The sequence below is a fragment of the Ambystoma mexicanum genome, chromosome 11, assembly GCF_040938575.1.
Source record: "Ambystoma mexicanum isolate Mex_15411 chromosome 11, UKY_AmexF1_1, whole genome shotgun sequence".
Classification (NCBI taxonomy): Eukaryota; Metazoa; Chordata; class Amphibia; order Caudata; family Ambystomatidae; genus Ambystoma; species Ambystoma mexicanum.
The window spans coordinates 823,389,056-823,416,382 of NC_090934.1; the positions used below are offsets into that span (position 1 = coordinate 823,389,056).

The window sequence follows — 27,327 nt, forward strand, 5'->3', positions numbered from 1 at the left end:
ATCCACAAACACAGGGGATTTAGTAGAGGACAGAGCCCATCAACAGTGCACCAAATGTCCTCTGTGTAGGCATAACTTGCTATGAGGAGAAAGCCACAGTTGCGCACTTGTGTTAAAAGGGGACAGTAGGCTGAACCCAGAGAACACGGGAGAAATGACTCAGGTTTACTGAGTGGAACACTCTGTGTCTTTGTGCCAAAAACAGCAGCGTCTTTTCGGTTAACAGCCGAACGCGCTAACCAATTGTGCCACAGAGACTCACTGGCATGTGTGTTCTGCCTTTGGCCTGATTGCATTGCTATTTTTTTCTGATTGGCAGAAAACCTGAACTTTTTTCTGAAAAAGGCATGCCTCTCTTAGCACTGCAGTGCATTAGACTGCTCCCTTGCTTCCCTGAGTCCCCAAATACACAACCACCTTGGGCACAATAGAAGACACATTCCAGCAGATTTAGCAAGAGTGCACCAAGGTTTCTATATGTAGGTACCTTGCTGAGAAGCAAGACCTGCAGTTGCATTCTTCTGTTAAAAGAGGGCAGCAGAGTGCACCAAGAGAACTTGGGGGAAGTAGCTTATGTTAACTACTTGCCATGCTCTTTATAGATCCCTCTGTTTGACTGGGTGAATTCTAATTTCTGGGGTAGAGTAAGCAATTTTTGGATCTAGATGCTGTGCGCAACAGGAATGCTATATACTGCACTGTACTGCTACTGAAAAGTTACCAATTTTACAGGATGTTCAGGTAAGTTTTGTTTCAGAAAACAACTTGCTAGAGGCACTAAGACAGATTAAAGGGACAAAGGAAGAGGGTTTGGGGATTAGCACATCTCCTATGAAAGGTACAGTCACGCCCGAGACAACTCTGAGTGTCACCTCAAATTCTAAGAAATGCAAACTAGGGACCTACGCTTTTTATTGCCAGTGGATCTTTGTGTTTCAGACAAATGTGCACGCCTCCCAGAGCCCCTTGCAATGCACTTAGGGAAATGGGGGAAGGTGCTGTGAAGCCCTCTCGCTGACAATGTCTCTCTTGTCTATAATGTATCTATGAGAGAGAGAGAAATAGGCAATGCGAGAGTGAAAAAGTAAAATGGAAATGTGTCTACTGAGACCAGTATAAAGGGAAATCCTCACAATCCAGGACCGACAGTTGATTGGGAGGGCGCTTACAGGTTTCCGACACCAGACCGGTACCTGAACTCACAAACCCAAACTGCAAAGTGATGGGCATTGCCACTAGACTGCCGACCCCCTTTCGGGGCCCCAGCATATATCCTTTAGTCACACCTAGAGTTCCCAGGACAGTGCAGCATTCAGCGATTACACGAAAATATTGACAGCGCTAGGAGGCCATGCAAATGGCAGAGGTATGCTTTACAAAGCCCACGTAGCGTGCACAAAACAGCACATCAGTCAGGCCCACTTGAAGAGATGGTAAAGAGGAAATACTTCTGCTGCATCCAGTAAAACATAGAGATTGGCCTGCTTTAAAGGTACACCATGTCCTTCATGGGTGTCTGTCAATATGATACTTCCCTGCTGCAAAGCTTACATTCGAAACGCCAGAACAACTAGGCCCAGAGCACAAAGATGCAGTCAGGTTGAAATAACGAGATACTGAAGAGCAATTTTGTATTTCAGAGTGGGCAAAGCAAATATGCCCCCGACGTGATTTGAACTCGAAACCTTCTGATCTGGAGTCAGACGTGCTACCATTGTGCCACGAGGTCCTTGTGGCCATCCACCTGGTGTGTCTGATGACAGAATAAAGGTAGGAGACGTGCATGGACCTGCAGAGCCTCATTGCTTCTTTAAGTAGACTGGCTAGGATAGCTTCCTTCTGTGCATCAGTACACGCTGCAGCCAAACCCTTCCCATGAAGTCTTGATGTTTATGAATTGAATGGCAAGATTTGAAAAACTAAAGCAAGCGAGAAGAATTGCTTGCAGTTTATTGGATTTTTTGTACGTCAGCAGACGAGACCTGCGAGAGGTAAACAGAAGTTCATAGTTGGTCATGCTGAATTTTTGAGCCAAAATGCATCGTCCCTGGGTGGGCTTGAACCACCAACCTTTCGGTTAACAGCCGAACGCGCTAACCGATTGCGCCACAGAGACTCATGCAGTGCTTACACTGGGGCCTGATTGGTGTGCTGTTTGCTTATGCTCCCCAGGCAACCTGAAAATATTTCTAAAATAGCTCTATTTCCCACAGCAAATCAGGGTATCAAGCACTTCCCTACCTCCCGTAATCCACAAACACAGGGGATTTAGTAGAGGACAGAGCCCATCAACAGTGCACCAAATGTCCTCTTTGTAGGCATAACTTGCTATGAGGAGAAAGCCACAGTTGCGCACTTGTGTTAAAAGGGGACAGTAGGCTGAACCCAGAGAACACGGGAGAAATGACTCAGGTTTACTGAGTGGAACACTCTGTGTCTTTGTGCCCAAAACAGCAGCGTCTTTTCGGTTAACAGCCGAACGCGCTAACCAATTGCGCCACAGAGACTCACTGGCATGTGTGTTCTGCCTTTGGCCTGATTGCATTGCTATTTTTTTCTGATTGGCAGAAAACCTGAACTTTTTTCTGAAAAAGGCATGCCTCTCTTAGCACTGCAGTGCATTAGACTGCTCCCTTGCTTCCCTGAGTCCCCAAATACACAACCACCTTGGGCACAATAGAAGACACATTCCAGCAGATTTAGCAAGAGTGCACCAAGGATTCTATATGAAGGTACCTTGCTGAGAAGCAAGACCTGCAGTTGCATTCTTCTGTTAAAAGAGGGCAGCAGAGTGCACCAAGAGAACTTGGGGGAAGTAGTTTATGTTAACTACTTGCCATGCTCTTTATAGATCCCTCTGTTTGACTGGGTGAATTCTAATTTCTGGGGTAGAGTAAGCAATTTTTGGATCTAGATGCTGTGCGCAACAGGAATGCTATATACTGCACTTTACTGCTACTGAAAAGTTTCCAATTTTACAGGATGTTCAGGTAAGCTTTGTTTCAGAAAACAACTTGCTAGAGCCACTAAGACAGATTACTGGGACAAAGGAAGAGGGTTTGGGGATTAGCACATCTCCTATGAAAGGTACAGTCACGCCCGAGACAACTCTGAGCGTCACCTCAAATTCTAAGAAATGCAAACTAGGGACCTACGCTTTTTATTGCCAGTGGATCTTTGTGTTTCAGACAAATGTGCACGCCTCCCAGAGCCCATTGCAATGCACTTAGGGAAAGGGGGGAAGGTGCTGTGAAGCCCTCTCGCTGACAATGTCTCTCTTGTCTATAATGTAACTATGAGAGAGAGAGAAATAGGCAATGCGAGAGTGAAAAAGTAAAATGGAAATGTGTCTACTGAGACCAGTATAAGGGGAAATCCTCACAATCCAGGACCGACAGTTGATTGGGAGGGCGCTTACAGGTTTCCGACACCAGACCGGTACCTGAACTCACAAACCCAAACTGCAAAGTGATGCCCATTGCCACTAGACTGCCGACCCCCTTTCGGGGCCCCAACATATATCCTTTAGTCACACCTAGAGTTCCCAGGACAGTGCAGCATTCAGCGATTACACGAAAATATTGACAGCGCTAGGAGGCCATGCAAATGGCAGAGGTATGCTTTACAAAGCCCACGTAGCGTGCACAAAACAGCACATCAGTCAGGCCCACTTGAAGAGATGGTAAAGAGGAAATACTTCTGCTGCATCCAGTAAAACATAGAGATTGGCCTGCTTTAAAGGTTGACCATGTCCTTCATGGGTGTCTGTCAATATGATACTTCCCTGCTGCAAAGCTTACATTCGAAACGCCAGAACAACTAGGCCCAGAGCACAAAGATGCAGTCAGGTTGAAATAACGAGATACTGAAGAGCAATTTTGTATTTCAGAGTGGGAAAAGGAAGTATGACCCCGACGTGATTTGAACACACAACCTTCTGATCTGGAGTCAGACGCGCTACCATTGCGCCACGAGGTCCTTGCGGCAGTCCACCTGGTGTGTCTGATGACAGAATAAAGGTAGGAGACGTACATGGACCTGCAGAGCCTCATTGCTTCTTTAAGTAGACTGGCTAGGATAGCTTCCTTCTGTGCATCAGTACACGCTGCAGCCAAACCCTTCCCATGAAGTCTTGATGTTTACGAATTGAATGGCAAGTTTTGAAAAACTAAAGCAAGCGAGAAGAATTGCTTGCAGTTTATTGGATTTTTTGGACGTCAGCAGACGAGACCTGCGAGAGGTAAACAGAAGTCCATAGTTGGTCACGCTGAATTTTTGAGCCAAAATGCACCGTCCCTGGGTGGGCTTGAACCACCAACCTTTCGGTTAACAGCCGAACGCGCTAACCAATTGCGCCACAGAGACTCTTGCAGTTCTTACACAGGGGCCTGATTGGTGTGCTGTTTGCTTATGCTTCCCAGGCAACCTGAAAATATTTCTAAAATAGCTCTTTTTCCCACAGCAAATCAGGGTATCAAGCACTTCCCTACCTCCCCTAATCCACAAACACAGGGGATTTAGTAGAGGACAGAGCCCATCAACAGTGCACCAAATGTCCTCTGTGTAGGCATAACTTGCTATGAGGAGAAAGCCACAGTTGCGCACTTGTGTTAAAAGGGGACAGTAGGCTGAACCCAGAGAACACGGGAGAAATGACTCAGGTTTACTGAGTGGAACACTCTGTGTCTTTGTGCCCAAAACAGCAGCGTCTTTTCGGTTAACAGCCGAACGCGCTAACCAATTGCGCCACAGAGACTCACTGGCATGTGTGTTCTGCCTTTGGCCTGATTGCATTGCTATTTTTTTCTGATTGGCAGAAAACCTGAACGTTTTTCTGAAAAAGGCATGCCTCTCTTAGCACTGCAGTGCATTAGACTGCTCCCTTGCTTCCCTGAGTCCCCAAATACACAACCACCTTGGGCACAATAGAAGACACATTCCAGCAGATTTAGCAAGAGTGCACCAAGGATTCTATATGTAGGTACCTTGCTGAGAAGCAAGACCTGCAGTTGCATTCTTCTGTTAAAAGAGGGCAGCAGAGTGCACCAAGAGAACTTGGGGGAAGTAGATTATGTTAACTACTTGCCATGCTCTTTATAGATCCCTCTGTTTGACTGGGTGAATTCTAATTTCTGGGGTAGAGTAAGCAATTTTTGGATCTAGATGCTGTGCGCAACAGGAATGCTATATACTGCACTGTACTGCTACTGAAAAGTTACCAATTTTACAGGATGTTCAGGTAAGCTTTGTTTCAGAAAACAACTTGCTAGAGGCACTAAAACAGATTACTGGGACAAAGGAAGAGGGTTTGGGGATTAGCACATCTCCTATGAAAGGTACAGTCACGCCCGAGACAACTCTGAGTGTCACCTCAAATTCTAAGAAATGCAAACTAGGGACCTACGCTTTTTATTGCCATTGAATCTTTGTGTTTCAGACAAATGTGCACGCCTCCCAGAGCCCCTTGCAATGCACTTAGGGAAAGGGGGGAAGGTGCTGTGAAGCCCTCTCGCTGACAATGTCTCTCTTGTCTATAATGTAACTATGAGAGAGAGAGAAATAGGCAATGCGAGAGTGAAAAAGTAAAATGGAAATGTGTCTACTGAGACCAGTATAAGGGGAAATCCTCACAATCCAGGACCGACAGTTGATTGGGAGGGCGCTTACAGGTTTCCGACACCAGACCGGTACCTGAACTCACAAACCCAAACTGCAAAGTGATGCCCATTGCCACTAGACTGCCGACCCCCTTTCGGGGCCCCAACATATATCCTTTAGTCACACCTAGAGTTCCCAGGACAGTGCAGCATTCAGCGATTACACGAAAATATTGACAGCGCTAGGAGGCCATGCAAATGGCAGAGGTATGCTTTACAAAGCCCACGAAGCGTGCACAAAACAGCACATCAGTCAGGCCCACTTGAAGAGATGGTAAAGAGGAAATACTTCTGCTGCATCCAGTAAAACATAGAGATTGGCCTGCTTTAAAGGTTGACCATGTCCTTCATGGGTGTCTGTCAATATGATACTTCCCTGCTGCAAAGCTTACATTCGAAACGCCAGAACAACTAGGCCCAGAGCACAAAGATGCAGTCAGGTTGAAATAACGAGATACTGAAGAGCAATTTTGTATTTCAGAGTGGGAAAAGCAAGTATGACCCCGACGTGATTTGAACACACAACCTTCTGATCTGGAGTCAGACGCGCTACCATTGCGCCACGAGGTCCTTGTGGCAGTCCACCTGGTGTGTCTGATGACAGAATAAAGGTAGGAGACGTACATGCACCTGCAGAGCCTCATTGCTTCTTTAAGTAGACTGGCTAGGATAGCTTCCTTCTGTGCATCAGTACACGCTGCAGCCAAACCCTTCCCATGAAGTCTTGATGTTTATGAATTGAATGGCAAGTTTTGAAAAACTAAAGCAAGCGAGAAGAATTGCTTACAGTTTATTGGATTTTTTGGACGTCAGCAGACGAGACCTGCGAGAGGTAAACAGAAGTTCATAGTTGGTCATGCTGAATTTTTGAGCCAAAATGCATCGTCCCTGGGTGGGCTTGAACCACCATCCTTTCGGTTAACAGCCGAACGCGCTAACCGATTGCGCCACAGAGACTCATGCAGTGCTTACACTGGGCCCTGATTGGTGTGCTGTTTGCTTATGCTTCCCAGGCAACCTGAAAATATTTCTAAAATAGCTCTATTTCCCACAGCAAATCAGGGTATCAAGCACTTCCCTACCTCCCCTAATCCACAAACACAGGGGATTTAGTAGAGGACAGAGCCCATCAACAGTGCACCAAATGTCCTCTGTGTAGGCATAACTTGCTATGAGGAGAAATCCACAGTTGCGCACTTGTGTTAAAAGGGGACAGTAGGCTGAACCCAGAGAACACGGGAGAAATGACTCAGGTTTACTGAGTGGAACACTCTGTGTCTTTGTGCCAAAAACAGCAGCGTCTTTTCGGTTAACAGCCGAACGCGCTAACCAATTGTGCCACAGAGACTCACTGGCATGTGTGTTCTGCCTTTGGCCTGATTGCATTGCTATTTTTTTCTGATTGGCAGAAAACCTGAACTTTTTTCTGAAAAAGGCATGCCTCTCTTAGCACTGCAGTGCATTAGACTGCTCCCTTGCTTCCCTGAGTCCCCAAATACACAACCACCTTGGGCACAATAGAAGACACATTCCAGCAGATTTAGCAAGAGTGCACCAAGGCTTCTATATGTAGGTACCTTGCTGAGAAGCAAGACCTGAAGTTGCATTCTTCTGTTAAAAGAGGGCAGCAGAGTGCACCAAGAGAACTTGGGGGAAGTAGCTTATGTTAACTACTTGCCATGATCTTTATAGATCCCTCTGTTTGACTGGGTGAATTCTAATTTCTGGGGTAGAGTAAGCAATTTTTGGATCTAGATGCTGTGCGCAACAGGAATGCTATATACTGCACTGTACTGCTACTGAAAAGTTACCAATTTTACAGGATGTTCAGGTAAGCTTTGTTTCAGAAAACAACTTGCTAGAGGCCCTAGGACAGATTACTGGGACAAAGGAAGAGGGTTTGGGGATTAGCACATCTCCTATGAAAGGTACAGTCACGCCCGAGACAACTCTGAGTGCCTCCTCAAATTCTAAGAAATGCGAACTGGGGTCCTACGCCTTTTATTGCCAGTGGTTCTTTGTGTTTCAGACAAATGTGCACGCCTCCCAGAGCCCCTTGCAATGCACTTAGGGAAATGGGGGAAGGTGCTGTGAAACCCTCTCGCTGACAATGTCTCTCTTGTCTATAATGTATCTATGAGAGAGCGAGAAATAGGCAATGCGAGAGTGAAAAAGTAAAATGGAAATGTGTCTACTGAGACCAGTATAAGGGGAAATCCTCACAATCCAGGACCGACAGTTGAATGGGAGGGCGCTTACAGGTTTCCGACACCAGACCGGTACCTGAACTCACAAACCCAAACTGCAAAGTGATGGGCATTGCCACTAGACTGCCGACCCCCTTTCGGGGCCCCAGCATATATCCTTTAGTCACACCTAGAGTTCCCAGGACAGTGCAGCATTCAGCGATTACACGAAAATATTGACAGCGCTAGGAGGCCATGCAAATGGCAGAGGTATGCTTTACAAAGCCCACGTAGCGTGCACAAAACAGCACATCAGTCAGGCCCACTTGAAGAGATGGTAAAGAGGAAATACTTCTGCTGCATCCAGTAAAACATAGAGATTGGCCTGCTTTAAAGGTTGACCATGTCCTTCATGGGTGTCTGTCAATATGATACTTCCCTGCTGCAAAGCTTACATTCGAAACGCCAGAACAACTAGGCCCAGAGCACAAAGATGCAGTCAGGTTGAAATAACGAGATACTGAAGAGCAATTTTGTATTTCAGAGTGGGAAAAGGAAGTATGACCCCGACGTGATTTGAACACACAACCTTCTGATCTGGAGTCAGACGCGCTACCATTGCGCCACGAGGTCCTTGCGGCAGTCCACCTGGTGTGTCTGATGACAGAATAAAGGTAGGAGACGTACATGGACCTGCAGAGCCTCATTGCTTCTTTAAGTAGACTGGCTAGGATAGATTCCTTCTGTGCATCAGTACACGCTGCAGCCAAACCCTTCCCATGAAGTCTTGATGTTTATGAATTGAATGGCAAGTTTTGAAAAACTAAAGCAAGCGAGAAGAATTGCTTACAGTTTATTGGATTTTTTGGACGTCAGCAGACGAGACCTGCGAGAGGTAAACAGAAGTTCATAGTTGGTCATGCTGAATTTTTGAGCCAAAATGCATCGTCCCTGGGTGGGCTTGAACCACCAACCTTTCGGTTAACAGCCGAATGCGCTAACCGATTGCGCCACAGAGACTCATGCAGTGCTTACACTGGGGCCTGATTGGTGTGCTGTTTCCTTATGCTCCCCAGGCAACCTGAAAATATTTCTAAAATAGCTCTATTTCCCACAGCAAATCAGGGTATCAAGCACTTCCCTACCTCCCGTAATCCACAAACACAGGGGATTTAGTAGAGGACAGAGCCCATCAACAGTGCACCAAATGCCCTCTGTGTAGGCATAACTTGCTATGAGGAGAAAGCCACAGTTGCGCACTTGTGTTAAAAGGGGACAGTAGGCTGAACCCAGAGAACACGGGAGAAATGACTCAGGTTTACTGAGTGGAACACTCTGTGTCTTTGTGCCCAAAACAGCAGCGTCTTTTCGGTTAACAGCCGAACGCGCTAACCAATTGCGCCACAGAGACTCACTGGCATGTGTGTTCTGCCTTTGGCCTGATTGCATTGCTATTTTTTTCTGATTGGCAGAAAACCTGAACTTTTTTCTGAAAAAGGCATGCCTCTCTTAGCACTGCAGTGCATTAGACTGCTCCCTGTGGGATGTATTTACCCATGCATTCGAGCCCTACCTCAAAACTGTGCAGTACTGACATGGAAAACATCATGATGGCCAGAGCTTCCCAGAAAATGCACAGGGAAGTGCATGAAGAATAGGCTGCCACCCATTTTTGCCGATGTTATGGGCACAGAAGGACACTGCCTAAAACCACCATTGGACTACCCACACAGTAGTCTGAAACCATTGGGAATGGCAATGCTGATTGCCAAAAGCAAACCCATAACTGTGGAGAATTCATTTTCTTAAATCCCAAAAAGGGGTGCAGTACCAGTACTCACCACTATCCAAAAGCCGGCATTTTAAAACAACACCAGATTTTACTTTTTGCAAAACTGAATAAATGAACCCAAAACAGGCCAAAGAAAGACTTACTGAGAGGTGGATACAATCTAAAGTTATATTCTGAAGTGACTTGAAGGTTTATAACAAGACTGGCTGCGCTGTGGATTTCAGCAGTTTAAGTAAATTTGGACTGAAAGACACTAAAAAAAATCTAAATGTTTAAATTGACTGAGTGACCTACTTTTGAGTGTCACATAGGTTGCAATTGTTTAAATGTCATAGTTTTAAACTTAGAATCAGCATTCTAGCTGCATATGTAAAAATGTTTAGTTTTATTTGAATGCAGGAACTGGGGAACAAAAAGTGACATTTTATCTGAAACTTGGCTTAAGGAACTGAATTCTGCCTGGCAACTACCCCCATCAGGAGTGAAACTTGAGTCACAGCTGTGTTCCCAGGCCTAGCTGCCCTTTTGCTGCTCACACCAAAAGGGATATGACACTTCCCTGATTGAATTACCTGGGCTCTGCAGGAAATTGAACAAAGCCCTGTCCTGACTCAGGCAAATGTTTTATTGGCGGGAGTCGTAAATGGAGCTTCCTCTTGGCAGAAGCTGGGAGGGGCAGGGTCTCTGAGCTTGGCAGAAACTGGAAAGACTGGTTTCTGTACCATGTGACCTGAAAAGACACACCTCTATAGCCAGAATATGGTTTTAGAAAAAGATGAATAACTCATAGTACGGACTTGTGAAAATTATTTAAATGATACCATAATTCTTGTGATTTTTCTGCCCACATTTTAAGAGGTTTTTTGAACCGGTGGCATGTTCAGGGGGGATTTAGCGGAAAAGAGGATATTACTCAAAATGTGTGCATGTGAAAAATCAGACACTTCATCAACTAATGTCCATACTCCTTGCGCACATGTGTGTAAATTTGGGTCAATGTCCGGAATTGCAAAATCAGTTAAAAAGTGAAATATGTGCCATTTCTGAATGCAAGCCCCCAGGAAGAGCAGAGTTTGAACAGGGTATACCTCCTGTAATGCATGATGGGTGAAGATGATTTTAAAACAACATGTACCTCTGCAAATATGTATTTGGGTTCAAATCTAGATTTGTGTGTAAGTTGACAGGAGGAGTGGACTTTCTGCAGGCTGTAAAATGACATCACTCTGACACAACTTAGCTCCCCCAATCAAATGAGAAATGGAAGTTTGACCAATTAGAAGCTGAGAGAGAGGTAGGGTCAGTGATGCTAGAACACACCCACATTCTAAACACATAAAAGCAGACAGACAGGACAGATAGAGACTTTCCAATCCATTTGCAGCTGGAAGCTCTGCCGGGAAAATCCATACTTTACCTCCATCAATCTCCAGAGAAAGCTGTGCAGAAAGATCCAGACTTTAAATCCCTCAATCTTCAGAATCCAGAGAGAGAGCAGACCCAGATCACTGTGAAGTGCAGAGACCAGAGTCCCGTCTAAAACCTGACCAGATCCATGGCGAGGCCCATTTCACTCAAGAATATAGTGTGAGTACCTAGAAAACTGTGCAGAACCAATCTCTTAGTTAAAATAATATAATTCAAATCTATTTTAATCTAAGTAGAACTGTCTCCTAACTGTCACCTGTCATTTTCTAGTTGCAAGCTGCACTTGTCTTTTTGAACTTTAAAATTTCAAATCTGAAAAACGACCTTTATTTAATCGCAACCGTTTGTGCTAGAGACTTGCAGTAACTTTCCCCTGAAAGCTGAGAATCGTGGCTTTCCTACGAACCTAGAACCGCATTCCTACCCCCTATAGTTTTGCCGTAATCGTGAAAAACGCACTCGCGAATTTTGCCGCGATTTGCAAATTTCTCCACGTGTGAAAACAGAAGCTTCTTGCTTTCAGTTGCTAAAAATTCATTTAACCTGCTAGTTACACCCTAGATCCTTGCTAAAGTGAGCCTGGACTAATATTAACTAGATACCACTCACCCTGAACTTCTAGAGGGAATTAAAAGCAAATTTAGCATATTTTTCACTTAATTGCCAGCACATATAAAAGCATTTTGCCTGTGTTTTCAACGTCTGTAGTCTAAGTTGCTGGGTGAACTGAATTACGTTTGAATTGCATTTCTGAGAACTGTGTGCTTCCTTCCATTTCCTTGCATTGCATAAAAGGGGGGGGGTGAATTGTCTAAGAAAGTGATTACATTGTCTTTTGCTGAAATCCTATCAAGTTATTTTCTTTACTGCATTTCATTCAACATTGCATCCCTCCGAAATCTATAAAGCATTCTCTACCACATTATTCTTCTGTCCCTATTTACCAGTGTGCTACCTTATCCATTTCATGTCAACTCCTTAGTGATTATAAAGAAGTGTGCTAGTGCCAGATTCTCCGTTGTTAATCTTTATCATATCAGATTAAGTGTGATATTCAATTATTAATTTATTATAAAGTGTGATATATATATCTATATTGTTTAAAGTATCAATTAAACCTTTTAACTTGCAAAACAGAACTACTTCTTGGCTCAGTGGGGTCAGGGGGATTCCAACAGAGGGGTGTTATATAGGGGTAGTCATCCAGAACGCATGAACTGGACATAAAGATATATCAATAAGGGTTTTCATTCAGTATTCTAGACTAGGCGTTGACTTGGCTGTAGTGCTGAATTGAATCCTCTTACAAAATTGGGGGCTCGGGCCGGACGTTTGGGTTAGAATACCACTTGTGCAGCTTAATACAGCGTGCCAGCTGACCAGATACACATATCCAGTCGGATCACCACGCTGCATTACGCTGTGAAGCATTCCTCAAAAGGGACACTCCAAGAAAAGTTCTGTTCTGCAAAAATAAAATACAAACTTCTGTAAGTCAGGACAGAGACCAATCTCTAGAATGACGACCTTGGTAGATATGAAAATAGCCAGAGAGCACTTCTTACATAAACTATTTGTGAGAGGTGAATGGGCTGAGCAGGGCCAGGATGCCTGGTTGCAGGCCATCACGCGACAGGTCACTGAAACAGGGTCAGACCTATGGAGAGATCAGGGTCCATTACATGTGGCCCTGAGTGAACTATATATGGCTCCTAAGGCCAAAGATGAACACAATAAGATTGTTAGGATAGCGGCATATTTATATTTATGTATGGGAGCCATACAGAATAAATGTGCTGAAGGCCCTGATCTGGCAAAAAGGCAACAGATGGCGTTAGAGAAGGCCCAATCTGATCTGGACTCTTCTGAGCAAAGGCTGCACAGGAGCCAGGAGTCAGAAAATGAGACCAGGCAGTACATCACTAAAATAAAGGAGGATATGGATGTGCTGCAAAAGGAAAAGTCAGAACAGGATACCAGATTTCTGGCCTTGCAGAAGGAACACCAAGAAGGTTTGGACTCCCTACTGCAAAGCCAGAAAAAGCTGGAGCAACAACTGGACTTCAACAGGGTATGTGCTGAGCAGGTAGTCACCCTGCAAGGCCACCTAGATAGAGTGAAGGCAGAGAGCAACAAACTAATTCTGAAAGACCTGGATACCCAGGCAGAGTTTGATCAGGAGCGCCAGAAAGCTGGTGCCTTCCAAAGGCAAAGGGACGACCTGGCAGCACAGATGCAGGCTCTCAGTCAGGAAAGAGACACCATAGGCCAGGAAGTCTGCCATTTAAAAAGGAAAATGGAAGAAAATCACCTGGCCCTCCAGGGGCTGGGTGACCTCCAAAAAGAAAACCAGAACTTGGTAGAGCACACCAGAAGGGTGGAAGATGCTCTGGCAATAAAGGAGCAGGCCGTTAGGGATGGGACTCAGGAGGTAAACCTCCTGCAGCAAAGACTGGCCCAGTTCTCCAGGACCAACCAGGAAGCACAGAGGGAAAATGAGGCCCTCTGTCAACACAATGATAGGCTCCAACAACAGGTAGCGATGCAGGAGAGACTGATAGAGTCTAGTAAGGCCTTGACTGAGGAACTGAAAGCACAAATGCAGGCTCTTGCATTGCAACAGGGAGCAGGGGCGGATAGAGATGAGGACCGCTGGGAAAGAGAGACTCCTGACCATAACCTCAGGAGCCCTAACACCAGGGGCCTTCATCTCTCCCAGTCCCTGGACTCTACCACCCCCATGTCCCCAGGCGCACATGAGCACAGGGCCACAGGGATGGCAGATTACTATCCAGCTAAAAGTATGGGGCTCATAGGCCAGTACCACTCAGGAATGGATGGGCGGGCATCTGGGCATGGGCACCCAAGCATGATGCAATTCAGTGGGGAACCCCGGGAGAATAGGCCCATTAAGGGCATCCTGAAAACCTCTGCCCAGTTAGGTCAGTGGAGGGGGTACCCATCAAATCCTGGCAGCAAGGAGGAATCTGAAGACTCCTCTGAACTGCGCAGGACACAGGAGACCAGGTCCCCACATCCTGCCAGCCATTCCCAGGCTCGCAGAATCCGGGAAAACCTGGAAGAACAGACGGGAACCTCTGGGAGCAGTGCCTCTGAGTCCGAGGACGAATGGACAAGGGTTACCCGAACTAAAAAGGCCAATAAGGCAAAAAGGGCCTTGCTTAAGGACCCCTTAAAGCAGATTAAGGCGATCAGGAGCGTCATCACGCCTTACCATAAGAACGCTAAGTATTCTGTTTGGGAGCACTTAGAGTTGTTTGAACAAATGATGGAGACTTTTCATTTGAAGGACAGCCAAAGCTGTATTCAATATGTAAAGTGGACCTTCTCCCCGGAATACTCCAGTTTCTTTGCGGGGCTGGAGGACCAAAATCATTTAAGATGGTCCACCTATAAGGCGGCCATCTTGAAACATTTTTCTGTTCACAGAAATCCTCAAGAGGCTCGCAAGGCAGCCTACAATTTGCAATGTGGGGAGGATCAGGCCCCACAAGAATTTGTGCAGGAGTTAAAGCGTGCTTTTGCACAGACCACAAGAAGGGTGCGCACGGATAGCAGAGAATTTATAAATACGTTTTTCCACGCCTTGCCCAAATATATCATGACCCAGCTCGTGAGGGATTTTCACGAGAAAAGATCTTTAGACTGGGTCATTGAACAGGCTACCCGGATCTATGAGGTGCAGAAACCGATACATAGCAAAAGTAATGCCCAGAAAAACCCCAAAGCCAACAGCACCCCTGCTGCTGCCAAGGTGGCAGAGGTAAAGGTCACCCCCGTTTTGGATTTGGAGATGGGGGGGCCTAAAAACCTACCTGCACCTAATAATGCTAGGCCCAGGAGGTCCTTGGGTCAGTCACAGACAGGGAGCCAAGGAGGCAGCCCCACAAATGGGGTCCCTCGCTCTCCTGATTATGTAAGTCCCCGTTACAAGGGAAATCGACCCATCCTGGGTTATGTGTGGACTCCTCCAGCACAAGGGGGGGGGATCCAGCCAAGCACCTAACCCAGGGAACTTCCCTCCCAACTTCCCACAGGAGGGCAGAAATTCTCCAAATCCTGGGCAGAACTTTTTCCCCAGGTATCCACCCAATTTCCAACCCCAAAATCATCCATCCTTCTTTCCCCAATTCCCTGAGCCCAGACAACCTAATCCGGGAGAGGGGAGGCCAAGGGTGGAGGGGTACCCAAATCTTCCCAACCAGGGGTACTACCAAAGAAGGGATAGCTACCCTTCCCGGGATCAGCCCAGGGGAGAAAACAGGGCCCCGTATCAGCCTGAGCGGGTTTCCCAGTTAGAGCGCCAGGTTCAAAACATGGCGCGGGATCTGGGTCACATACTGAGGGCTCAGCAGAACCCTCAGATCAGCATGCCGGCGCAGAACGCACCCAACTCTGGACCTGGTGCTCCAGAACAATGACGGGGGCAGCACCCCGATAACTCACCGGTTCCCAGGGAGGAGGCACAAGGGGAAGGGGGGTGTAAAGCCTTGGAGGAAGCTTCCTTCCTCACTTGTAAACAGACCCTGGAAACCCAGGAACCGGAAACAAAATCTCTTGCCCCTGAAAGTCTGCCTCCTAAGGAGCAGAGGGGGGGTAGGAGAAACAAAAGACCCAAACAGACTCAGTTTGAGGAGGAGGTACAGGTCTTCCAATTTGAGGGAGAGGGATCCTCAGAGGATCCTGGGAAAAGGATCTTCTCCTTCAGAGAGGGGGGAACACCTCCCAAAGAAAAATGGGTCCCTAGGGATGCAAATCCAGATTGGGGAGATGTGGAGACTGAGCTACCGCCGCCCACCATCTCATCCCAGAACCAACCGCAAGAAAATCCCCTGGTTCAAACCCATCCTGGTGACTGCCTCCAAAAAGGGGGGGGCGGCCCAGAACCGGAGCCAGGGGAACCCACAATGGCTCTGATCTCCAGTTGCCAAATTTTTCTTTCAGATTCCCAAGGCTCTCCACAGAATTCTGCCCAAATCTCTTCGCTAGCGATGTCCAAAACCAGAAAATTAGCCCACCAGTTGTCCAAAAATGTGCATTATCTGTGCCCCCTTGAGGAGAAGGAGGGAAGATATTATGCCCCGGTACAAGTACAGGGGCAGGGTACAATTTTGGCACTGGTGGACACTGGATCTCAAGCTACCCTTCTGTCCAGAAGGGCCTTTGACGAACTGAATGCAAGAAGGGGAGAGAATTACCAAATTCCTCTCACCTCTCTTCCTGGGCAACTCCAGAACTTTGACGGGAAGGAAATTCCCGTCGAGGGGACGGCAGATTTGGACATTAAAATTGGGCGACACAAGTTGAAACACCCGGTCATAGTTGTGGCCCCAGAGGGCACCCCTTGTTTACTAGGGAATGACCTCCTGAGAAGGTTGTCACCCCTAATAGATTGCGTAAACAAGGTCCTCTGGACCCAGACTAGCCGACCAATAAAATTAAAACGGAGTGTCAACCATGTTAGTTTAAACGGCACCTGCCACATGGTTGAACAAAAATCTGACCAAGTAGAATTTCACTTCCAGAATAGCCAAATTCCAGACGTGACAGTAATAGCAGTAGGACAACAGACTGGTGATGGAGGGTCCTCTCTATTTCTGAAAATCAACCTTCCTTCCAGTTTAAAGTGGTATTCCACAATGGAAGGAAACACCCTGAAATTCTATACTAATCCACAATCAGAAACTCCCACTCCTACAGTCCAGAAAGATGTGAAATTCACTCAGAGCCTGGCTGATATTCAGCAAATTGGAGAGCAGTTGTTCATCCCTGTTCAGTTAAATGATGGGAAGGACTCTGTTCTCGCTCGAGTGTGTGTGAACAACGGTAAGAGCTTCATCAGCGAAGCCATGTTTCGCCAACTCCCAAAAGATCCAGCCATTCCCACCTTCAAACTGATAGACAAATGGGAAATGGACCTGGAAGCATCTGATTCCAAACATCTCCTGCCAAGCAGGTGTATGCTCAAAATCTCCATTGGCAACAAGAGCATAGTCCACAATTGTTGGGTCGTGCGAGATGTCCCTGCCGCCTTTTACTTAGGCAGTGACATTCGCAATCGCTTTGCCGTTAGTTTGGACCTAATAAACTTCAAAGCTTGGTCCCGATTAGCGGATAATCCCATGGGCTTTGATGATCCAGAAAAAGCCTTTAGGTCAGCTCAATTGCTACCTTATGCAGTTGAAATTCAGATTAAAGAGGAAGTCACCATCCCAGAAAGGACCCGACAATTCTCCCTGGAAGTGAAAGTTAAAAGGGGACAAGAGTTGAAAAACCCTGATGCTTACATACATCTAAACGCTTCTCTCCAACAGCAAGGGTTGGGGGTAAACCCAACTCCATTAGTCAACATAGAACATGACACCATTCCAATAGAGGTGGATAACAGCGACTTAAAGAGTATTACTCTAGCCGCAGGCACCATTATTGGAATGGCGGTTGATGACCAACATTTTTCCATTGATTTAGGTAATGAACTGTTAGGACCAATCCCCAAGGACTGTTTTGACAGTGACAGTGAGGACAACACAACACCAGACAGGATTTTTACCCGGCATGGGGGGAACTTCCTGGTGTACACTTCCTGCCCCTATGGTAAGGAAGATGTGACTTGTGACTTCAGGAGGGATGAGGTGATTTTCCAGGTCCATGAGGGCTGCCTTTCCCACCTGAAGCCTCCGGTCCAAATCAGCACTCTAACCAGGGACTTCTCCACCCAGCTGGAGGAGGCCGCTGAAATAGCCAAACCAGAAGTCTTTCCAGGCTTCAGGCAGATGGTGGAAGATAGAGTCAACCTAGCTGATGCCTGTGTGACTCTGGAACAAAAGCAAAAGTTGAAACAAGTTTTCTTGGATTTCCAAGATCTCTTTGCGGTAGACTCATATGACTGTGGTCGCACTGACATCCACACAACAACAATCCCCACGGACCCTGGCATGACTCCTGTGTTTGTGAAGCAATATCACTTGCCTCTCGCATCAATGGAGTGACTTACGGAAATAATTAAGAACCTTGAGTCCCGGGGAATAATCCGTCCAGTCCACAGCACCTTCAATAATCCGGTGCTGGGAATATTGAAGCCAAACGGCCAGTGGACACTCTGCGCCGACCTCAGGGAGCTCAACAAACGGGTCCACACTTCCCGATGGCCTCTTCCCTACATTGACCAAGGGCTGGCCCAGATCCAGGGGTCACAGGTATTCACCGCAATCGACCTGACCAATGGATACTGGACCGTGCCTGTCAGCAGGGAGGACCAATACAAACTGGCTTTTACCTTTGGGGGCCAGCAGTACACATGGACCCGGACTCCCTTCGGATACCTTAACTCCGGTAATGAGTTCAACATTTTCCTACATAAGGCCATGCCCGACCTGGGTGCGAGGGGTAACCTGGCTTATGTAGATGATGTCCTCGTCAAAAGTTCATCTGTGGAGGAACACATAGCGGAGATCCGTTATGTTCTGACGCAGTTGAGGGCCGCCGGAGCAAAACTTTCCTTTCAGAAAGCACAGTGGTGTAGAACCCGTGTTAATTTCTTGGGGCATGAGATTACTCCTCAGGGTCTCTGTCCCCAGGAAAAGAAAGTGGAAGCACTTCAGAAACTGAAAGACCCCACAACTCTGCGAGAACTAAGGAGCCTCCTTGGACTGACTAATTACAGCAGAAAGTTCATTGAGGGATACGCAGAGATCACCAGACCCCTGATTCATCTCCTGAAGGGGGGGGTGAAGTGGGAATGGGGTCCAGAACAATCCGAGGGGGTAAAACAACTCAAAAGAAGCCTCTCACAAGCGCCTTGCCTAGCTTACCCTGTCAGAAACAAGGAGTTCTTCCTGGAGACGGGGTTCTCTAATACGTGCTTGACGGCAGTATTATACCAAAAGCATGACAAGGTCAATAAAGTAATCTCCTATGCGAGCAAAACTTTATCCTCTGTGGAGGAAAAATTCAACGATTGTGAGAAGGCACTCCTGGCGACGGTGTGGGCATTGAAGAATTACCGCCCGTTTATCCAGGAGGAACACATCATAGTGGAGACTCCACACCAGCCTCTGCAATATCTCCAAAGTGATAGAATCCGGGCCGGAAATGTGAGTAATTCCCGAATCACTTCCTGGATTCTATCAATGCAAGGCTTTCCTGTGGAGGTCAGATATGGCCAAAACAAGAAGAGTCCCCTCGCGCAAGGTCTGGCTGACTTGCATGATTGTGCCAGAGAAAACTGTCTCGAGGACGAAAGTCTAAAAATCAAGGACAACACGGAGGCATACCTTAATTCCCCACACAGTCTTTGAAGAGGACAAGTGTGAGGGAATGCCCACTGTCTATGTGGATGGATGCTCTTACCATGTTGACAACGACGGGGAGAAAGAACTGGTGGCTGGCGTAGGGAATGCATGGGTGAATGAGTCCCCAGAACCCTCCGCTGGATACAAAATTGGTCCCCGAAGTAGTCAGGTGGCAGAATTGATGGCTGTGCATCAGGCCATCCTCACTGCTGTCCAGCATCAACTCCACGAACTGGTCATAATCACAGATTCGGATTATGTACGGAACGGGTTCGTGGAGCACCTGGTTAATTGGAAAACCAGAGGCATGTTATGTGCTAACAACAAACCCTTGAAGCATGGGAAGTTGATCCAAAACATCGATGATCTGGTCACGTCGAATGGGATGACCATCTATTGGAAAAAGATCAAGGGTCATTCCAAAGTAGAGGGACCAGACAAAACTGGAAATGACTTAGCTGATCAGCTGGCCAAAACCGGGGCCATCCAAGGAGATCTAATTGAGATTGAGTCCCTGTTGGGGGAAATCCAGGTCCCTGCTATCACTAGGTCCCAGACGAATGCTCACAACGACCTTTCAATTGTACAATGGAGTAAGGAGACCCCTGATGCTGATTTGATTACCGCTCAGAAGGGGGATCCAATTATTGGTAAATTTTACCAGCACCTTGAGGACCCTGAGAACTTTCCCCTGACGGATACCGATTACATTGGGAAAGAGGACCTAAGAGTGTTGATGAAATGTCCAAAAATGTTCCGGATCCAAGACGGTTTGTTGGTAAGGAAATCCAAAGCTGGCCACGATCAGTGGGTGGTTCCTACCTCATTCCGAAGCCTGATGTTAAGTCACGCCCATGATGCGGCCACCGCCGGTCATAGGGGGTTTCACACAACACTGGAAATCTTAAGAGAGGTTGCATACTGGCCACACATGGGGCAGGACCTCGACCAATATTTGAAGGGGTGTCTTGTGTGTGCAATTTCAGCCATCATCCCTCACGCACCGTGCGCCTCTCCAAAAGCGGGGGATGACCCTGCCATGGTCAGATTTACAAATCGACTTTGTTGGCCCTGTGATTCGCTCTGCTAGGGGGAATAAGTACATGTTGACTGTGACATGCTTGTTTACCAAGTGGGTGGAATGTCTCCCAGCCCCAAATTGCAAGGCAGAAACTGCAGCTGCCTTGATGATTAACCACATCTTTTCCCGTTTTGGTCTACCTCAAAGGATTGAGTCAGACAGAGGTAGCCACTTCACCAGTGAAGTAATGACAAAGATGTGGGAGATACTGGGGGTCAAGAGAAAGCTACACATTGCTTACCGGCCAGCTTCTTCTGGGGCAGTAGAGAGATATAACCGGACAATTGTGAGCATATTAAAGAAGTTTGTGGCAGATTCTGGGCCAAATTGGGATATCCGATTACCTCTGGTCCTAATGGCCATCAGATCTACCCCTTCATCTGCAACCAAAATGTCACCATTTGAGTTGATGACTGGGCGCAAGATGGTGCTTCCGCAGCATTTGCTCTATAGGACCCAAGAGCAGACACTGATAAATGCCTCCACAACTCATGAGTATGTGGAGAATTTAAGGAAACACCTTCAACATGCTTTTGCTTATGCTCAGCGGAATCTAGAAAGATCGGCTGATAGCATGAAGACCCACTATGACCTGAAAACTTCCAGGAAGGAATATCAGGTGGGAGACCGGGTCTATCTATACAACTTCCAAAGGAACCAGGCCAAGCAGCGCAAATTTTTGCCTACATGGAAGGGACCCTTTGAGATCATCGACAAGATCTCTGCTGTGGCCTACAAAATCCACATCCCCAAAGGTCCTTTGGCAGCGGGGGAAGACAAGTGGGTCCACATAAACCAGTTGAAATGTTGCCATCCCAGGCACACTCTGCAACAACTGGAGGAATCCTCTGGAATCCTAGCGGGCACTGTCTCAGACTAATTCAGTTCCAACCATAAAACATACCACATCTAGTCTCTAAAATATTGTGATTTGCATGAAACTGTCTCTTAGTTATACTGTTTTTTTTTTCAAAATAAGAAAGTAATGTTTTGTTATGATGAAATTCATATGCTGCCCCACTATCTCAACAGTGGTGGAAAAACGTCTATGAGTAGGTATTGCCGCTTTTGCCTTATCATCCTAGGAGAGATGAAACCATGGAGAATGACCAAGGAGGACGATCCGGAGACCGCGAGCAGAGACGCAACGGGCCCGGGGTACCGCCCAATCTTCCCATCAGGACCGGCGAGGAGAACCGATCGATCAGTACCGGATGGAGGAAAAGATGCTGAACTGTGCCATCTATTGGAAGAAGATGAGGAAACATCCCAGGTCTTGCGAGTCCCATTCGTGAAATAGAATGGCCATCGCAAGAGGGGGGCTTGTGGGGTGTATTTACCCATGCATTCGAGCCCTACCTCAAAACTGTGCAGTACTGACATGGAAAACATCATGATGGCCAGAGCTTCCCAGAAAATGCACAGGGAAGTGCATGAAGAATAGGCTGCCACCCATTTTTGCCGATGTTATGGGCACAGAAGGACACTGCCTAAAACCACCATTGGACTACCCACACAGTAGTCTGAAACCATTGGGAATGGCAATGCTGATTGCCAAAAGCAAACCCATAACTGTGGAGAATTCATTTTCTTAAATCCCAAAAAGGGGTGCAGTACCAGTACTCACCACTATCCAAAAGCCGGCATTTTAAAACAACACCAGATTTTACTTTTTGCAAAACTGAATAAATGAACCCAAAACAGGCCAAAGAAAGACTTACTGAGAGGTGGATACAATCTAAAGTTATATTCTGAAGTGACTTGAAGGTTTATAACAAGACTGGCTGTGCTGTGGATTTCAGCAGTTTAAGTAAATTTGGACTGAAAGACACTAAAAAAAATCTAAATGTTTAAATTGACTGAGTGACCTACTTTTGAGTGTCACATAGGTTGCAATTGTTTAAATGTCATAGTTTTAAACTTAGAATCAGCATTCTAGCTGCATATGTAAAAATGTTTAGTTTTATTTGAATGCAGGAACTGGGGAACAAAAAGTGACATTTTATCTGAAACTTGGCTTAAGGAACTGAATTCTGCCTGGCAACTACCCCCATCAGGAGTGAAACTTGAGTCACAGCTGTGTTCCCAGGCCTAGCTGCCCTTTTGCTGCTCACACCAAAAGGGATATGACACTTCCCTGATTGAATTACCTGGGCTCTGCAGGAAATTGAACAAAGCCCTGTCCTGACTCAGGCAAATGTTTTATTGGCGGGAGTCGTAAATGGAGCTTCCTCTTGGCAGAAGCTGGGAGGGGCAGGGTCTCTGAGCTTGGCAGAAACTGGAAAGACTGGTTTCTGTACCATGTGACCTGAAAAGACACACCTCTATAGCCAGAATATGGTTTTAGAAAAAGATGAATAACTCATAGTACGGACTTGTGAAAATTATTTAAATGATACCATAATTCTTGTGATTTTTCTGCCCACATTTTAAGAGGTTTTTTGAACCGGTGGCATGTTCAGGGGGGATTTAGCGGAAAAGAGGATATTACTCAAAATGTGTGCATGTGAAAAATCAGACACTTCATCAACTAATGTCCATACTCCTTGCGCACATGTGTGTAAATTTGGGTCAATGTCCGGAATTGCAAAATCAGTTAAAAAGTGAAATATGTGCCATTTCTGAATGCAAGCCCCCAGGAAGAGCAGAGTTTGAACAGGGTATACCTCCTGTAATGCATGATGGGTGAAGATGATTTTAAAAAACATGTACCTCTGCAAATATGTATTTGGGTTCAAATCTAGATTTGTGTGTAAGTTGACAGGAGGAGTGGACTTTCTGCAGGCTGTAAAATGACATCACTCTGACACAACTTAGCTCCCCCAATCAAATGAGAAATGGAAGTTTGACCAATTAGAAGCTGAGAGAGAGGTAGGGTCAGTGATGCTAGAACACACCCACATTCTAAACACATAAAAGCAGACAGACAGGACAGATAGAGACTTTCCAATCCATTTGCAGCTGGAAGCTCTGCCGGGAAAATCCATACTTTACCTCCATCAATCTCCGGAGAAAGCTGTGCAGAAAGATCCAGACTTTAAATCCCTCAATCTTCAGAATCCAGAGAGAGAGCAGACCCAGATCACTGTGAAGTGCAGAGACCAGAGTCCCGTCTAAAACCTGACCAGATCCATGGCGAGGCCCATTTCACTCAAGAATATAGTGTGAGTACCTAGAAAACTGTGCAGAACCAATCTCTTAGTTAAAATAATATAATTCAAATCTATTTTAATCTAAGTAGAACTGTCTCCTAACTGTCACCTGTCATTTTCTAGTTGCAAGCTGCACTTGTCTTTTTGAACTTTAAAATTTCAAATCTGAAAAACGACCTTTATTTAATCGCTCATATCTCCGCAACCGTTTGTGCTAGAGACTTTCAGTAACTTTCCCCTGAAAGCTGAGAATCCTACCCCCTATAGTTTTTCCGTAATCCTGAAAAACGCACTCGCGAATTTTGCCGCGATTTGCAAATTTCTCCACGTGTGAAAACAGAAGCTTCTTGCTTTCAGTTGCTAAACATTCGTTTAACCTGCTAGTTACACCCTAGATCCTTGCTAAAGTGAGCCTGGACTAATATTAACTAGATACCACTCACCCTGAACTTCTAGAGGGAATTAAAAGCAAATTTAGCATATTTTTCACTTAATTGCCAGCACATATAAAAGCATTTTGCCTGTGTTTTCAACGTCTGTAGTCTAAGTTGCTGGGTGAACTGAATTACGTTTGAATTGCATTTCTGAGAACTGTGTGCTTCCTTCCATTTCCTTGCATTGCATAAAAGGAGGGGGTGAATTGTCTAAGAAAGTGATTACATTGTCTTTTGCTGAAATCCTATCAAGTTATTTTCTTTACTGCATTTCATTCAACATTGCATCCCTCCGAAATCTATAAAGCATTCTCTACCACATTATTCTTCTGTCCCTATTTACCAGTGTGCTACCTTATCCATTTCATGTCAACTCCTTAGTGATTATAAAGAAGTGTGCTAGTGCCAGATTCTCCGTTGTTAATCTTTATCATATCAGATTAAGTGTGATATTCAATTATTAATTTATTATAAAGTGTGATATATATATCTATATTGTTTAAAGTATCAATTAAACCTTTTAACTTGCAAAACAGAACTACTTCTTGGCTCAGTGGGGTCAGGGGGATTCCAACAGAGGGGTGTTATATAGGGGTAGTCATCCAGAACGCATGAACTGGACATAAAGATATATCAATAAGGGTTTTCATTCAGTATTCTAGACTAGGCGTTGACTTGGCTGTAGTGCTGAATTGAATCCTCTTACATCCCTTGCTTCCCTGAGTCCCCAAATACACAACCACCTTGGGCACAATAGAAGACACATTCCAGCAGATTTAGCAAGAGTGCACCAAGGTTTCTATATGTAGGTACCTTGCTGAGAAGCAAGACCTGCAGTTGCATTCTTCTGTTAAAAGAGGGCAGCAGAGTGCACCAAGAGAACTTGGGGGAAGTAGCTTATGTTAACTACTTGCCATGCTCTTTATAGATCCCTCTGTTTGACTGGGTGAATTCTAATTTCTGGGGTAGAGTAAGCAATTTTTGGATCTAGATGCTGTGTGCAACAAGAATGCTATATACTGCACTGTACTGCTACTGAAAAGTTACCAATTTTACAGGATGTTCAGGTGAGCTTTGTTTCAGAAAACAACTTGCTAGAGGCCCTAGGACAGATTACTGGGACAAAGGAAGAGGGTTTGGGGATTAGCACATCTCCTATGAAAGGTACAGTCACGCCCGAGACAACTCTGAGTGTCACCTCAAATTCTAAGAAATGCAAACTAGGGACCTACGCTTTTTATTGCCAGTGGATCTTTGTGTTTCAGACAAATGTGCATGCCTCCCAGAGCCCCTTGCAATGCACTTAGGGAAAGGGGGAAGGTGCTGTGAAGCCCTCTCGCTGACAATGTCTCTCTTGTCTATAATGTAACTATGAGAGAGAGAGAAATAGGCAATGCGAGAGTGAAAAAGTAAAATGGAAATGTGTCTACTGAGACCAGTATAAGGGGAAATCCTCACAATCCAGGACCGACAGTTGATTGGGAGGGCGCTTACAGGTTTCCGACACCAGACCGGTACCTGAACTCACAAACCCAAACTGCAAAGTGATGGGCATTGCCACTAGACTGCCGACCCCCTTTCGGGGCCCCAACATATATCCTTTAGTCACACCTAGAGTTCCCAGGACACTGCAGCATTCAGCGATTACACGAAAATATTGACAGCGCTAGGAGGCCATGCAAATGGCAGAGGTATGCTTTACAAAGCCCACGTAGCGTGCACAAAACAGCACATCAGTCAGGCCCACTTGAAGAGATGGTAAAGAGGAAATACTTCTGCTGCATCCAGTAAAACATAGAGATTGGCCTGCTTTAAAGGTTGACCATGTCCTTCATGGGTGTCTGTCAATATGATACTTCCCTGCTGCAAAGCTTACATTCGAAACGCCAGAACAACTAGGCCCAGAGCACAAAGCTGCAGTCAGGTTGAAATAACGAGATACTGAAGAGCAATTTTGTATTTCAGAGTGGGAAAAGCAAGCATGACCCCGTTGTGATTTGAACACACAACCTTCTGATCTGGAGTCAGACGCGCTACCATTGCGCCACGAGGTCCTTGCGGCAGTCCACCTGGTGTGTCTGATGACAGAATAAAGGTAGGAGACGTACATGGACCTGCAGAGCCTCATTGCTTCTTTAAGTAGACTGGCTAGGATAGCTTCCTTCTGTGCATCAGTACACGCTGCAGCCAAACCCTTCCCATGAAGTCTTGATGTTTATGAATTGAATGGCAAGTTTTGAAAAACTAAAGCAAGCGAGAAGAATTGCTTACAGTTTATTGGATTTTTTGGACGTCAGCAGACGAGACCTGCGAGAGGTAAACAGAAGTCCATAGTTGGTCACGCTGAATTTTTGAGCCAAAATGCACAGTCACTGGGCGGGCTTGAACCACCAACCTTTCGGTTAACAGCCGAACGCGCTAACCGATTGCGCCACAGAGACTCATGCAGTCCTTACACAGGGGCCTGATTGGTGTGCTGTTTGCTTATGCTTCCCAGGCAACCTGAAAATATTTCTAAAATAGCTCTTTTTCCCACAGCAAATCAGGGTATCAAGCACTTCCCTACCTCCACTAATCCACTAACACAGGGGATTTAGTAGAGGACAGAGCCCATCAACAGTGCACCAAATGTCCTCTGTGTAGGCATAACTTGCTATGAGGAGAAAGCCACAGTTGCACACTTGTGTTAAAAGGGGACAGTAGGCTGAACCCAGAGAACACGGGAGAAATGACTCAGGTTTACTGAGTGGAACACTCTGTGTCTTTGTGCCAAAAACAGCAGCGTCTTTTCGGTTAACAGCCGAACGCGCTAACCAATTGCGCCACAGAGACTCACTGGCATGTGTGCTCTGCCTTTGGCCTGATTGCATTGCTATTTTTTTCTGATTGGCAGAAAACCTGAACTTTTTTCTGAAAAAGGCATGCCTCTCTTAGCACTGCAGTGCATTAGACTGCTCCCTTGCTTCCCTGAGTCCCCAAATACACAACCACCTTGGGCACAATAGAAGACACATTCCAGCAGATTTAGCAAGAGTGCACCAAGGTTTCTATATGTAGGTACCTTGCTGAGAAGCAAGACCTGCAGTTGCATTCTTCTGTTAAAAGAGGGCAGCAGAGTGCACCAAGAGAACTTGGGGGAAGTAGCTTATGTTAACTACTTGCCATGCTCTTTATAGATCCCTCTGTTTGACTGGGTGAATTCTAATTTCTGGGGTAGAGTAAGCAATTATTGGATCTAGATGCTGTGCGCAACAGGAATGCTATATACTGCACTCTACTGCTACT

The 27,327-nt window shown here is 46.0% G+C and overlaps 9 non-coding genes across 9 annotated transcripts; all 9 read right to left on the minus strand.

Moving 5' to 3' along the window:
* Positions 1–2,042: 2,042 nt before the first annotated feature.
* TRNAN-GUU (transfer RNA asparagine (anticodon GUU)) lies at positions 2,043–2,116 on the minus strand. The gene has a single exon. It is a non-coding gene; the product is annotated as a tRNA-Asn (tRNA).
* Positions 2,117–3,906: 1,790 nt separating this feature from the next.
* TRNAW-CCA (transfer RNA tryptophan (anticodon CCA)) lies at positions 3,907–3,978 on the minus strand. The gene has a single exon. It is a non-coding gene; the product is annotated as a tRNA-Trp (tRNA).
* A 313-nt stretch (positions 3,979–4,291) lies between these two features.
* Positions 4,292–4,365, minus strand: TRNAN-GUU (transfer RNA asparagine (anticodon GUU)). Its single transcript has one exon. It is a non-coding gene; the product is annotated as a tRNA-Asn (tRNA).
* A 1,790-nt stretch (positions 4,366–6,155) lies between these two features.
* TRNAW-CCA (transfer RNA tryptophan (anticodon CCA)) lies at positions 6,156–6,227 on the minus strand. The gene has a single exon. It is a non-coding gene; the product is annotated as a tRNA-Trp (tRNA).
* Positions 6,228–6,540: 313 nt separating this feature from the next.
* TRNAN-GUU (transfer RNA asparagine (anticodon GUU)) lies at positions 6,541–6,614 on the minus strand. Its single transcript has one exon. It is a non-coding gene; the product is annotated as a tRNA-Asn (tRNA).
* A 1,790-nt stretch (positions 6,615–8,404) lies between these two features.
* On the minus strand, positions 8,405–8,476 carry TRNAW-CCA (transfer RNA tryptophan (anticodon CCA)). Its single transcript has one exon. It is a non-coding gene; the product is annotated as a tRNA-Trp (tRNA).
* A 313-nt stretch (positions 8,477–8,789) lies between these two features.
* Positions 8,790–8,863, minus strand: TRNAN-GUU (transfer RNA asparagine (anticodon GUU)). The gene has a single exon. It is a non-coding gene; the product is annotated as a tRNA-Asn (tRNA).
* Positions 8,864–26,024: 17,161 nt separating this feature from the next.
* TRNAW-CCA (transfer RNA tryptophan (anticodon CCA)) lies at positions 26,025–26,096 on the minus strand. Its single transcript has one exon. It is a non-coding gene; the product is annotated as a tRNA-Trp (tRNA).
* Positions 26,097–26,409: 313 nt separating this feature from the next.
* TRNAN-GUU (transfer RNA asparagine (anticodon GUU)) lies at positions 26,410–26,483 on the minus strand. The gene has a single exon. It is a non-coding gene; the product is annotated as a tRNA-Asn (tRNA).
* Between the last annotated feature and the right edge of the window lie 844 nt (positions 26,484–27,327).